Source organism: Tyto alba, unplaced genomic scaffold (genome assembly GCF_018691265.1).
Source record: "Tyto alba isolate M040663 unplaced genomic scaffold, T.alba_DEE_v4.0 Super-Scaffold_2, whole genome shotgun sequence".
Lineage (NCBI taxonomy): Eukaryota > Metazoa > Chordata > Aves > Strigiformes > Tytonidae > Tyto > Tyto alba.
In genome coordinates, this window is record NW_024881282.1 from 9,093,916 (window position 1) to 9,107,630 (window position 13,715).

Here is a 13,715-nt window from a genome sequence, read left to right on the forward strand (position 1 = left end):
TCTTCTTGATAATCTTTTATTTGTAGAATAAGAGAATTTGATTCCTATCATGTACTTTATTTGATTCCATGTGCTTTATTTTTTTTATTATTTTCCTCAAAAATCAATTTAATTTTTTACTGTTTTAAGCATTAGATGAAATGTTGGTAGCAGATTTATAAAAACCTATTAAGTAAAGTTAGAACCGAGGATGTTACCAAGTCTGTGTATTCTAGGAAACCCGTGGGATATTTTACAAAAGAATGTGCCCTTGCTTAAGCTTCTCATTCAGAAATTAAACCCCTATTGATACATGGAAACAGACTCCTATTCATATGTTCCATATGATTTGTAGCATCCTAATCCTTGCCATGAATCCTTTCCTTATTCTCAGTATTGTAGGCTGAAACATGGCTTCTTCACATATTTTTTGGAAAACGTCAGCTCTTGGTTGATTACAGTTCTAATTGCCTCTTTTCACAAGTGCCATGGTTTTCCTAAATCCTATCAAAGAGAATTTATTTTTAGTTAGTTAAAAACTTGTCTTCAGTGAGTATATATTTAATTTACTATGAGCCTGTGCATTCATACAATTACCTAATTTCATAACTTTTTAATCTCTTCCACTTTTACCAATACTTACATTTTTTACTTTCAACTATTGGTATATTTTGGGTGAAACATGTATAATACTACTGTTCTTAAACAATGTTGTATACCAGTAGCCAATGGAAAATAATTAATAAAATTAAAATTTAGGAAGTAATTGGTAGGCTGAATGACCATGTAGCTGCTGTGTACTGCCTGGTTTGCATACTTAATAACTTGCCTGACTTAAGTGCAATTTTGTTGACTTGTAATCCAGCAAGCAACTACAGCAACAACTTTACATTAGTATGACAACCACAAGTGAAATTTTGAAACCATAAAGGTTTTTTCCACAGTTGGCTTCTGCATGAATTACATTTTATAACTTTATTATAAACACTTGAAATGGTATAGGTCCAAGAGTTACCATCTGCTACGTGAAGCCTGTAAAATTGTTTACATAACATTGAAGACTATATTAAAAGTGGTAAAAAACGCCAAGAACATGCCAGTAGAACTTGGATTCATCTCCACCTAATTACTGCAAATTAAAAATTAAGCAGCCTTCCCTAATATGCCTTTCATGGCTTTGCAGCATCAAGAGCAGTTTGTGAGTCAGCATCATATTATGTGCAATTGGAAAAAAGACATGTAAAAGGGGAGAAAGGGTGGCCTGCTTAACCTGAGTGCGTGCAAGCACAGCCCACATCTTCATGCTCAGAGCCCTTGGTCTATCAGTCATGGCTGACATCATTTCTTAAGAAATGTTGACTTTGGAAAAAGTGCCTGGCACAAGCAAGTAGAACAGTTAATTCCTGTTAGTTGTACATTTTTGTCAATCACAGAAATAGTGTCAGAAGTGCTTTCTGGCCATTCTGTGGACATCCTTTGGTTGTGTTTCACAACTAAGGCAGTTGTATCCCTTCTCCAGGGGTGTATTGTAGCCATATGGATTTATTTACTTGGTTCTCCCTCTTCTGTTGGCCCATAACTGAGAGGCGTTGGGCAGCACCTATACTTTTTCTTCGTGATGTTAAGCTCCAAAACCGACCTTTACTTTTGGATAAGAAACGCACTCCAACACCTTCTGTTCCCAGACCTGCTGAGACTGCAGCCACATGAATGTTTGTTAGCCACACCATTTTTATTTGACTTCATGTTTTCAGGGACAACAAAGTACGATGAGCTTGCTATCTAAATTTAAAATGAGGACAACACAAATTTTATTCTAGAACAAATCGTTACATTTGTGACTTCAACATGACAAGTAAAAGAAATGTCTAACAAGAAACAGGTGAATTCAAAGTTAAAATCTTCTTTTCTTGCTCTTATTTAGCATTTCTTTGAGGCTTTTCTCAGCTGAAGGAATCAAGGGCTGACCTGGGTAGAACAGTGTCTTCAGAGTGAGAGTCCCTTCTGGATCCTCATTCACTGCAGTGCTACTTCTGTGTTATTAGGATAAAGAAACCTTTAGAACAGCACTGGAGGATCTCTCCTTTTCCTTCCCACTTGAAAAAGGTTCTGTAGTTGGTTTAAGTTTTGGATATGTGAGAACATTTAAGTGTTATCTGAATTTTTCAATCTCTTTAATATAGAATAAACTTAAAGAAATCATGAGAGATTGTATAGTTTTCCCTCCATTCATGTAAATTATCTGACTAAATCTCCAGTAACGGAGAGTCCATGATATCCTTAAGCAATCTATTCCTAGTCTTAGCCATTTTTATCACAAGATTTTTTTTTTAGTGTCTAATCTGAATTTATCTTCATGCAACTTTGGTCTGTTACATTTTCTTCTGTCTGCCACAAACACTGAAGAAAACTGATTATTTCCATCACTTTGTAGCAAACTTAAGTAGTTAAGACTTATCACATCCTCCTAGATTCTCTCCCCTCTTCTTTAGACTGAACAACCCCAGTTATTTCAAACTTTCCATGCCAGTAATTCTCACTGCTCTAGTCTGGTTTCCCTGGAATGAGTCCACCCTGAAGTGTGATGCATAAGACAATTTGTTTCAGCTAATAAACCTGATAAAGCAAGAGGATGAATTCAGTGTTTTGCAGGTTGTAGCCTGTCTTCTACAAGATCCTAGAGTGGATCTTGCTTTTTGACTCTCCACAGTTCTCATCCTGTATTTGCATAACTGATTCTACGTACATATAATGCCTATGCAATAGATGAATAGCATCCTATTATTTCTGAGCCTGTCTCTTCCACTTTTAGCCCTTTCCTGTGTGGTATTATCAGCAAATGTAATAGGCATACACTTTTTGCTCTGTCATCTCTTTCGCTACTGAAATTATTGAGTAGCAGGCATCCATGAGAGGTCTTTATGGAGTACCACTTAATACATCCTTCCAGTTTGTCAGGAGGCTGTTGATAACTGCTCTCTCACTACTCTTGTCTAACCAGTTTTGTATTTATTCTAGATATCTGCCATTAGATTATGATTCTCTGTTTTTAAGAGAAAATGTCATGTGTGTCAGGAGCCAAAGCCTGAATCAAGTCAATAGTGTATGACACAGTGTTTCATCTCCAGTCACAAAACGCTACCCAGTGTGAAAAGGATTTTGGTTTTGTTGGAGATTTTTTTTAGTAAGTGTGTGTTGATTGTTAGACATGTCCTTATGATTATCTTCCAGGTGCTTACAATGTCTGTTTATGTATGATGGTTTCTCACAGTAGGCACCTTCCTCTTTAGGAAGCCAGTTGAATTACAGTTTTGTCTAATTCCTCCTTTTCCAGACAGTACGATATTTATTGTTTACCTTTGTCTTTACTAAAAATAACTTGTATAAAGCATCCCAAAGTTATGTTAGCTTTTTCACTACTGCAGTCACATTGGTGGCTCGTAATCAGTCTGTAACTGTCCTTCTCTAGAAATGAGATGACTTTCTGCCAGGAAGATGAAGATTGTGCTACATATTTAGTAGTTGACAAAAGCAGATGTGAACACATCACAAGTATGCTATTAGTTATGCTGGTTTCCCATGATTATCCTGAATTTAAGGCTGAATAAGATCTTTTTTTTCCCAAAATAGCAACAGTTAAGCCTTATCTGTTATAAAAGACCAACTTTCTGCAATTTTCCAATGGCATGTTAATTTTGTGTGATGTAAATCTTTGATGGAGGCACAAGAGATCATTGCCATTGACTCGTTACGTTTTTGTGGCACAGTAGTGCCATGCAGTGCTAACCCAGTTTCCAGGATCAGTTTAATCACTGCTTTTCACGGTAGGACCAACTTGCCTGGGTGTAGTGTGACAGTGACATGGACAGGAGTGCTTCAGCTTGTGTTCCAAGCTAATTCAGTAAGTAGCTCCATGTGAGACTGCTTTGATCATGTGAATGTACCCTCCAACAGTTGCCTTCAGGGGAATTGGTTCAAGGGGAGTGGAGTAAGGATGTGTTCAGTTAGCGAGACACCCCAGTACCATACTCTTGTAGGACACCTGACAGGCTTCCTCAGTAACAATAAAGAGAAGATGCCCTTCTTTACCAGCAATAACTTCTCCTGGAAACTGACCCCCTACTTCATACGTTGCAAGAAAACAAGAAAAAGTATGGAAGGAAAAGAAAATATTCTCATATTTGTGCTTTTTATTCTATGTATTACTTGGGAACTTGCACGTATTTTTTGTTCGCTGTTAATGGAGCAGTGACAACTACAAAGATGCTGAGTTTGACAATGGCTGTGCTTGTAGGGTGTAGAAGCTGTTGAAAATTAGAGATTTTCTGACTAAAAGTGAGTCAAGTTGTCAAGGATTTTGCTGACATTATTTCTCTCCATTTCTCTTCTTTTATTATTTATTTGCATATGCAAATGACCCGGATTCAAACTTTGACTTGTAGACTTAAAACAAGCTTTGGCTCTACCTTAGGAGTTCTGGCATGTCTTACTTTAGACAATGTTAGCCAGTATGTCTGAATGGCTTGTTTCTGTTTTGTCGGTGTCACTTATTCACCTTGCCAAGTAAGTGTACATTTTTAATGTATAAGTTCTGGCTTCTGAGTGTAGTGTCGTAAGTTTTCTATTTCAGCTAGTTAAAGGTAATAGAAGTTTAAAATAGTTGAGAAATGGTGAGAGGAGCTAATGGTACTTTAAAATCTCACAAACTGAGCTGGGGTTAATAATACTCATCTTCATCTACTTTGTGAGCTATTTTAAATGTTTATCATTCCCACATTCTTTCACTTGCTTAGATTAGTTAATTGCGGAGAGTATTCCATGTTACATAATTAAAATATTTTTTTTTCCTTCATATTTTTGGGGAGATTTTGTGCTTTACCTAGGTGATTGCACAGATTCTTGATATGGAATTCATACTGTTTTTTAAAGTTGTTTGTTATCAAAATCTGAAGTATTACAGATGTTCAGAAGCCACATTTGTATGATTATTAGAATAAGGACCAGAAGTCTGTCACAGAGGTGACACTTCCCCCCTCTGGATGTGACCTATTGAATAGGGCTTTGTGTTATATTGCTTCAGGTTTCATAAGTTTCATGACCATTCTCTCAACTCTTTTTTTTTTTTTTTTTGGTGATGCAACTTTCTATTTCAAATACTGCACATGGATGTGCAACACTAAAAATAAGCTCCATTTGAGGAGCACTGTAGTAATTTAAAATAAAACTATGTAGAATAAAGTTTGGTCCCTTACTACAGTATAAGCCAGCAAGGGAGTTACTCAGGAGTAAATTTCTGTGGTAGCGCTGAAATTTGGTTCTCAAAATAATGTTTTCCGAGGCTCTCCACAAATGCTTTATTTACCCTGTGGTTATTCGAGCACAGTTTTAGGATTTTAATGTATTTTCAAGACTTCCTGTGATACTTATGAGCCTCAGAGGCATGCCTACACACCACAGCATCATTATCTCTGTGTAAACTCCAGGTAAGGAGGTAAATCTGCATGGGGCAGTCATCACAAAAAAATATTATGTAGCCAGAAATAAAGGTTTAAATTTCAACAAACTTTGGTACATGGTCATTTAGCTTGACTGTAGCAACAGCTGATGCTGTTCTAACACTTTTGGCTCAATACCTAGTTGTAACAGTCTTGGTGATCTGAGCAACCTTCTGCATTATAGACGTTTAAGAATATTTTTGAATATCAGAGTAAAAAATCTCACTTGAGGTCATTACAAATAATAACTCGCCAATCTAAATGACTCTGCAATGTAACTCAGCAATGGCCTGGGTATATTCAAAATGATTGTTAATTTCTTTATAATCTTTTTATAGGTATTCATTTCATTTTAAGTTTATTCTGATTATACATGTCAATTTTACTAAACATCAGAGGAATGGGTAATATCATATAAAAATATAAACGGATCATCTCATCGTAATCACATTTTCCCCAAATTGAAACAAAGCTAACAGCCAAACATTTCCTTCAAATCCAATTATGGGATCATTTGGGGAAAGCAAATGTTGTATCCATTTCTCTGGAATGCCTGAATTAATCAATCAATCCCTGTGAGAGAGGTTTAGCTCACTGAAATTTTGAATCACCTGGAACTAGCATGAACTATGTTTACAGAAAACAGTTCCAACAAGCTTAGCCTCTTCCCTCCCCACCCCTTTTTTTTTTTTTTTTTCTAATTGTAGAGAGCCAGTAGAAAAAGCTAGAGCAGAATTTGGCAGTAGATAAATTTAGCACAGGTCTTTGTGTAAGATAGAATTGCTGCAGATGCCACCATTATTTAACGTGAGCCAAACCTTTTATGAATTTAAGATCATTTGCTTCTTAATCTCATAACAGCGTGTCCCTTTGGTGACTGACTGTCTGTTCTCATTGTTCTAAGAACAATGAAACAGCATCAACGCAACCTCGGCCATGGCGGTGGACGTGGGTTTGTGCTCATGTCAAGGTACATTTCTCTGTATCCTCGTGCCCCTAGAGGCAATCTGACTTCCCATCTTCATGCCTTCAGGGTTTTTTTTGCCATTTCCTATTTTTGTTCTGTGCCTGATTTGGGGAGAGTGTTGTGTTTTTGCTGTAGCAGAAGGTTATCGTTTTTGATAAAAAACTTGTAAAAAAAAGGTTAAAATTGGATAGTGGAAAAATTACATCACTTTCCAAAATTCAACAAACCAATTGAAATAATCAGATAAGTCCTTTACTTCATTGTTTGGTTAGCTCTTTTAATTGATGTTAGCTTCTCCTACTACCTGTGCAAGGCAAGGGCTTTGATGAAGGGTTTTGAGAAGGGAACATGGCCATCTGAGTGACGCAGTTGCTGCTCCTGAGCCTGCAGCACAGTGTTGTTGCTACACGAAGACATGGAAGGGCTGTATCCAGCTAAAATAATCATAAATAAATTTTTCTTTGTTTTTAAGATCTTTTAAGATAAATTCCATTTACTCAGAAATTAACATTTCAGGAAGCACTAATCTGATGAAAGGAGAGTGTTGTAAGTAGCAGGGTAATTAACATCACTAGAAATCTGATTTCATATTTGGCAGTAACACACAAAACTTGATTAGCATTCAGATGTGTTTATTGATAACAGCTTTGGTTTACAACACTGAATCCAGTATTGTAATTTAGCTTTGGTATAAACAGCTTTCTTTTCAACTGCAGTGTCACATTCTTGCCAGAACTGCAGAATTATTCTACAAAAATGTAATTCCCTGGATGAAAGCTTAATGCGACCGTAGTTCAATGTTGACTACACTGTTTGTCATCTCCATTCACCCTCTAATTCCAAGTATCATAAATGATGCATTCAATATAGATCTGGAAGAAAATAATGTACATCCTCTACTATGCTTCTTTCACCTTCTCCTTAAATGTTGTCCCTACTTGCTCTTTTTTTGTTCATTTACTGTTTTTAAAATAGTTTTATGTTCACTGCATATAATAGTTACAAAAATGTTGCCTTTTTAAAAGATCATTTTATACTTCAAGCACAGCTAAAAGAAATGTCATGGATACATTTTTTCACTTTTTATTTAAACACGCAAAAGTTAAACTATCGAACTGATTTGGAAACACAAGCAATGAGACTTTTCATTGCATTTTGATCCCAGCTGCATTGCACATTTAATAGTTTGAAGTATAATTTTTATAAGAGTTTCTGCTACAACTCTTCTGACTTCAGTTATTTTTAATCTGATTTCTGACGTCTTCTAAAAGCTACATGTTGTCCATGGGGTACAAGATTAGATTATTTGGTTATAATTGCTCCTTATAATATTTTTTCATAGTTCTGAGTTGAATAGGTAAGACTCGTGAGTAAAGATAAAAAGAAAATAAATGTTTAATTCAGAAGAGGTAAAATTCAGAGGAGAGAATCTGAGTAGAAATCCTTTTTTCTCTTATATTTGTTTCTGGATTTCCTCCACACAATTAACAAATTGTGCCTTGTGATCCTATTCAGTCTTGGAGGAGGCAACTCCGAGTGCACTGGTGACGTGTTCTCTGCCTCCAGCTGTCACTGGTTTTCCTGGGGTTTTGTGGTCCAAAGGGATGGGGCCTCCTTCCTCACCCCTGCTGAGAGGAGCAGGAGGATAGGTTTTCCATCACTTTTTCCATCTCAGTCCTGGCAAAGTGGAGGAATAGAGGAAAGCAGGTGGTTATTCCTGCTTCTGCATCATGTGAGAAAGGTTGGGACATGGAGAGATAGCATGAAGAAGGAAGGGTTTATGTTTGATATTGGGGGAATTGTTAATGTCAGCAACAGCTGGTGCATGGAACAGATTATGTTTGCTCTCTGCATTTCCAGGTGCCTTGATATGATGATTGTTCAGTGTCTCTAAGAGATATTTTTCAGTCTGGGTGGATGGACAAAAATGTTTGCACGTCTATACAGGGTACCATAACTTAGTTCAAAATACGGATATTCTTTTTGGGTTGAGTTATCTTTGTGAGAGCAAGTTTTAATATCTTTAATAAGATACAAATAAAGTTGATTAGTCAAAACGGCCATAATTACAAAAGAAAAAGCAAAAAATCTCATTGAATCTTCTATATTAGAGCAACCTAGCCATCTGTGAAGGAAACTTCCTGTATTTTGATCTCTTGTGCCTCGTGTAGCTGTAGATCTAGAAAGGAAGCTGCTTTGTCTTTAGATTCTACTCAGCTCCAAGTAGTGGTATTGATGCAAAGGAATTGCATCTAAATGCTTCTCTGCTTCCAAGTAGGGTGCTTCAATTTCAGATTTAATGCCCTTTATTTCTGATAGGAGAATACATAAGCAGAGGGGTTTTTAAAATTGATGCGAAAGCCATGAGTAGTTCCTGAAGTCAGAAAACTATTGTATAACCAAATCTACAAAGATTTTTAGGATCCAGTTTCCCATGTGTGTTCTTCCATTGGGAAAAATACTAGCGGTACACATTTCTAAACAAACTTTGGCTTCAGTTTCCTTTGTTTTATCAGATTTGACTGGATTAGCTCTTATTTTATATCCAGAGATACAAAATACTTAATTTTAAAGTAACTTTTTCTACAGAGTTACATCAGTGAGAAAGGTCTTACTAGTTTGGGATTTTTCTTGGATCACAGAGCTTTTTGGAAAACTGATATTTCCAAAATGTGATTTTACATTATAGTCACCACATCAACTAATTAGTCTCAAAAGAACTTAGAACTGAGCTTGAACTAATTCTTCTGTCAGAATCAGAATGATTAAGCATGTGTCCCTGAGTCTTGAATTTCTTTATAATCCTGTTTTTCAGTGGTGCTTATTCTGCACTTTTCATCTTGTAGTCACAACCCACTTGATTAACATGTTGGAAAGTGTCAGACTATGAGGAGGTAAGGAGGAGGTACTGATGGCACTTTTTTTTTTTTTTTTTTTTTGTTAAGAAAAATAAATGAGCTTTTGAGAATGTCATTTAGAGGACAGATAAGGGGAAATACAGAGTAGGAGTTTGACTTGCAGGAAGAAAGAGCAAAAGTGGAGATGGAAAAGGAAGAAGAGAAATGGATACAGAAGACATCTCAGGAAAACGTCACCTGTTTCTGTTGACTGTTAACACTGGGGAGAAGACAAGGAACGAAGGATAGACAAACAGAAAGAGGAAGGTATAGTAACCACTCTAAGTAGCTTAAAACAGAAAATGAATTATCCTCTAGTGTTCAGCACAGCTCACAAAGGAGCATAGATAGACTTTAGACTTTGATTCCTAATAGCAAGGGATGTAGCTAGCGTGTTCAGACAGTCACGTTTCATCACTCTGATCCTCCCTTCTCCATAAAACAAGACACCTTAAGGTGGAAACGTGGTCCCCCCTGGCCAACCTTTATGGGCAGATGTGCTGCAGTAATATGCCAACACATGTCCTGTGCTTGCAGTGTTTCCTTCCCACATGGCTGTAATGAGAGCTCTGCATATAGGAGTTTCTAATTTACTCTTACCCTGAAGGATAACATAAGCAGTATGGGGATGTTGTTAAACTTGGCATATGTTGTTGCTGTGAGCTGCTTTCTCCTTACTGTGGGTAAAAAGTGACCTGTTTCCTCAGAAGGCTTCTTGTGCAGGGAATATCAATTGGTCGCAGAGAAAATCTTTAGAAGAGTTATGACAAAACATACTAATAAAAAACCCCAAAACATAATTGCTGGCATACAGCCTTACAGTTCAGTGTGGGAACTTCTTCCCATAGGATGGAGGGAGGGTAATGTAAACTCATGTACAGCACCTCTTTACATGCACAAACATAAATAATTAGAGTTAGTTCAAGTCTTGTTGGAAGTATAGTTAGTATCAAGCCTTGGCTATATTCCACTTTTTGTGTTTTCTTTATGAAAAAAATAAATGTGTGTGGCTGTAAGTTAAATTTATGTTATAAATATGCATGATTAAAATTGACCCTATTTGCTCATGTGCCAAAATTGTCCCAGCAGGGGAGTTTGGAGAACCCAAATTTATTGCTATGGCTTCTTGATTGTTCTGCTCCTCCGGCTCCAACTGTGTCTCTGGCCAAACCCAAGCTTTAACAGAGCAGAGCATTTCTGCTGCGTGATCAGGTGCGCGGTGCCCAAGGGGGACAGCTGGCAGAGCCGCTGGTGCTGCTGGCTTTGTCCCAGGGACAAATTTCCCTCTGATGGGAAAATGTAACTGAATTATGTGCCCTTTGAATTATTGCTCGCTGGGCAAAAAAAAAAATCATGCTGCCCACCTGCATCTGGGGATTTGGTCCCTGGGACATTAAGGGTGGTAGGAGTGGTAGCAGAGGTGAGCTACGCCGAGTACCTCTGATGGCATACAGCTCACCCTTTATCTCAGACCTTCCAGGTTGAATAATACCTTACAAACAAGCTTATAATACACTATTTAGATTTTTCCTGTCTCAGGGGTATGTGCAACGCTGGGCACACGTAATGCATTTTACTGTGCTCATTTGCAGCTTGAATGACTCACAGGGGTCAGCAGCAGAGTGCAGACTTTTTCACCCCTTGAGCAATGAAGCATTGAGTAAAAGTTATTATTACCAATTAGCGGTGGCATTATTATTACCAATTAGTGACTGTATGAGCAAATCATTAGTCTTAGTTCAGTTATTAGCAACCAGGTGTTCATTAAATGAGCTATGTGCAGCTAGCATCGTACCTCAGCAGTCACCGTTGAGGTCAGTCACTGAATTTGTGACATCTCCACGCTGTCCCTGCATGGGGTTTTTTTGTCCCCCCACAAAAAAAGAAGCATGTTTGGAGTCAGTGTGGAGGGGTTTTTTGTTGCTTTCAGTGTACCTGTGAGTGTACCTGATGAGTGAATAATTGAGGCAATTTCAATCTGTAGACCAGTATTCTGAAACCTTTAATATGCTGAATACATTATGTACAGCCAAAAAATAGATTTCCAGATTTGTTGCTGCTTCATTTGTAAGAACAAAATTGCCATGTCAGAGAAGGGAAATTAAAGTGCAAGTTACTTTTGATTGAAAGTATTATTTCTCTAGAACTCCTGGTTTTGGAACCCTCCAAAATATTTCCACATACCCGCTAGTTTTGCATAATGACTTTACACAAGATATTTTAGACAGCAGGAAGCATGAATTGAGTTCTTTTTAAGAAGTGAAATTGGAATTCTATACTGTGTTATTACTAAAAAAATTAGGAAGCTGATGGGAAAAATATGGAATTGTATCTTTAGCATTGCTTCCATATTGAACTACGTATTTAACTTCGGTGCATTTTGCAGGGGGATTCATAGCTGTAGCTCTATAACTAATAGAATAACTAAAAAAATTCGTATACATCAAATACTGCATAGAATTGACTTTAATTGTGTAATCAGAATAGTCATTAGAAATATTTTTCATTTTGTGGGGCGTGATAAGGAGGGGACTGGGGTGTTGTTTTCTCTTTCAGTGATTCAGATGTCTTCTGATTTTCAATATTAGTGAAGAAAGGATTGGACTGACAACTTCCTTGAGAGTTTAAAGCAAATGAATTGTAGGATAGCATCGGTCAGGTCAGTTTGAGCAATAGTTGGGTAGGGACATCTGGTGGTGCAATAAAGGAATAATTGAACACTTGCAACCCAAAGTGCAGTTGCATTGGAGTGATTAAGGCAAAAAGATCATGCTCACACTGTAATTACTTTTCTGTTTCGATATTATTCTAGAAACACTTATATGCATGTTTACAATTCAATTTGTGTGTGTTTTTAATTTACTTGGAAAAAAAAAAGTAGAAACTAAGGCCCTATTCTTGAGCTGGCAACTTGCAGACATAATGTGTTAAACACCCTTAACAAAAAGGGCATTTAATTTACAGTCAATTGTAGGTTTAAAATCAGACTTGTGATGCCAGACTGTGGTTCTGTAGATGGAGCAGATATATGTAAACCCTGTGCATTTGAGCTCTGTTTGCAGTTCTGCCAGTGGTTCTCTCTGATCTCTGGGCAAAGCTGATTTCCTTTGTTTCAGTCCGTCACTCACCAATTGTTTCAATCTATCTTTCAGTCCATCTTTCTGTGAAAGTCCTATTATAATTTTCAGCTTCTGAATACCACAGGTAAAAAAATCATAAAGTGTTCACACATCTTTGATTATTAATTTCCATATTAATTAAAGATACAGTGGGCAATTTTATTTGTAATTTGAACCCCTATAAATCATATATACGTGACCAATATTTTAGGTGCAGTCATTTTAGAAGATAAACTCTTTAGGATGAATTTTCAGGTGCTGTGGTGTGTCTGATACTTATTTAGCACTGTGTACATGGTGACAAAACCAAGTCCTTGGAAACGTATGTGTTGAAGGATTTCCCAGGAGTGTTTAATGCTGTGATATCTTACCAGCACTGCACCAGGCCCTTGTCTGCCAGGACAGAGCCAGACTTTCTTGATCTGTGAACATCTTTCATCTTGTTATGTTCTTCCCGCTGCTCACGTGTATCCAGCCATTGGCAGGACGTGTGGACCACACGTGGTGGCTTCTGGGAGATGCTGTCATGTGCTCACAGGCGTGTGTGGGCACAGGCTTTCCACCGACAGCTTGGCAGAAAGCAAAGGGTTGTGTTCATTTGCTCCCGCTTACGAAGCTTTTGCGACTGCCGTCCCATCTTAGACTAGGTGTGTTCTTGAAATGATGGTGCTGATAAGTTACTAATTTGTGCTTTACATATTGTGTCAGGAATGCATTTTTACCGTGGTCTATTCCCCATGCAACTCTATAAAATGAAAAGGGGAAAAACCCCCAAATACCTTATCTTTGCTTTGCTACCAATGTGACATTGAGAAGTCTTCTGCAAAGAATCTGTAGCAGCTGCAAGCTTCAGCTCCTTTCATGGTATCCTGGGCAGAAAAAAGTCAATCTTGCACAGCCAATTATGGACTCTCTACCATGGTCATTATTCACACAAAGAACCCTGTAGTCTGTAAAGGAAGAATGTCTATAATCAAGCTCAGATTCAGAGCCACTATACAGTTGAAAAACAGGGACTTTCAGGTTGAGAGTCTTCTTAAAGTAACAAGCTGCAGAGATCAACAGTGTGCGAAGTAGAACAGTTTATCTCAAAGTCGGAATAATTATTCCCTGCAGCTGTTCACAAGAGGGTGGGTATTTTATCGAGGTTCAACTGTCCTTTCTCTCCTTGCAGTAACATTTATGTTTCATAAAACTCATTGTGACTTCTTTTCCATAAACCAACAATTTGTTGTCATATGAAATCTTCCATTGTCAC

At 37.4% G+C, this 13,715-nt stretch overlaps 1 protein-coding gene across 1 annotated transcript in view; it reads left to right on the forward strand.

The window, feature by feature from the left end:
• TMEM135 (transmembrane protein 135) overlaps positions 1 to 13,715 on the forward strand; it is a 183,241-nt gene that overhangs the window by 148,582 nt on the left and 20,944 nt on the right. The gene's annotated exons all lie outside the window — the stretch shown is intronic.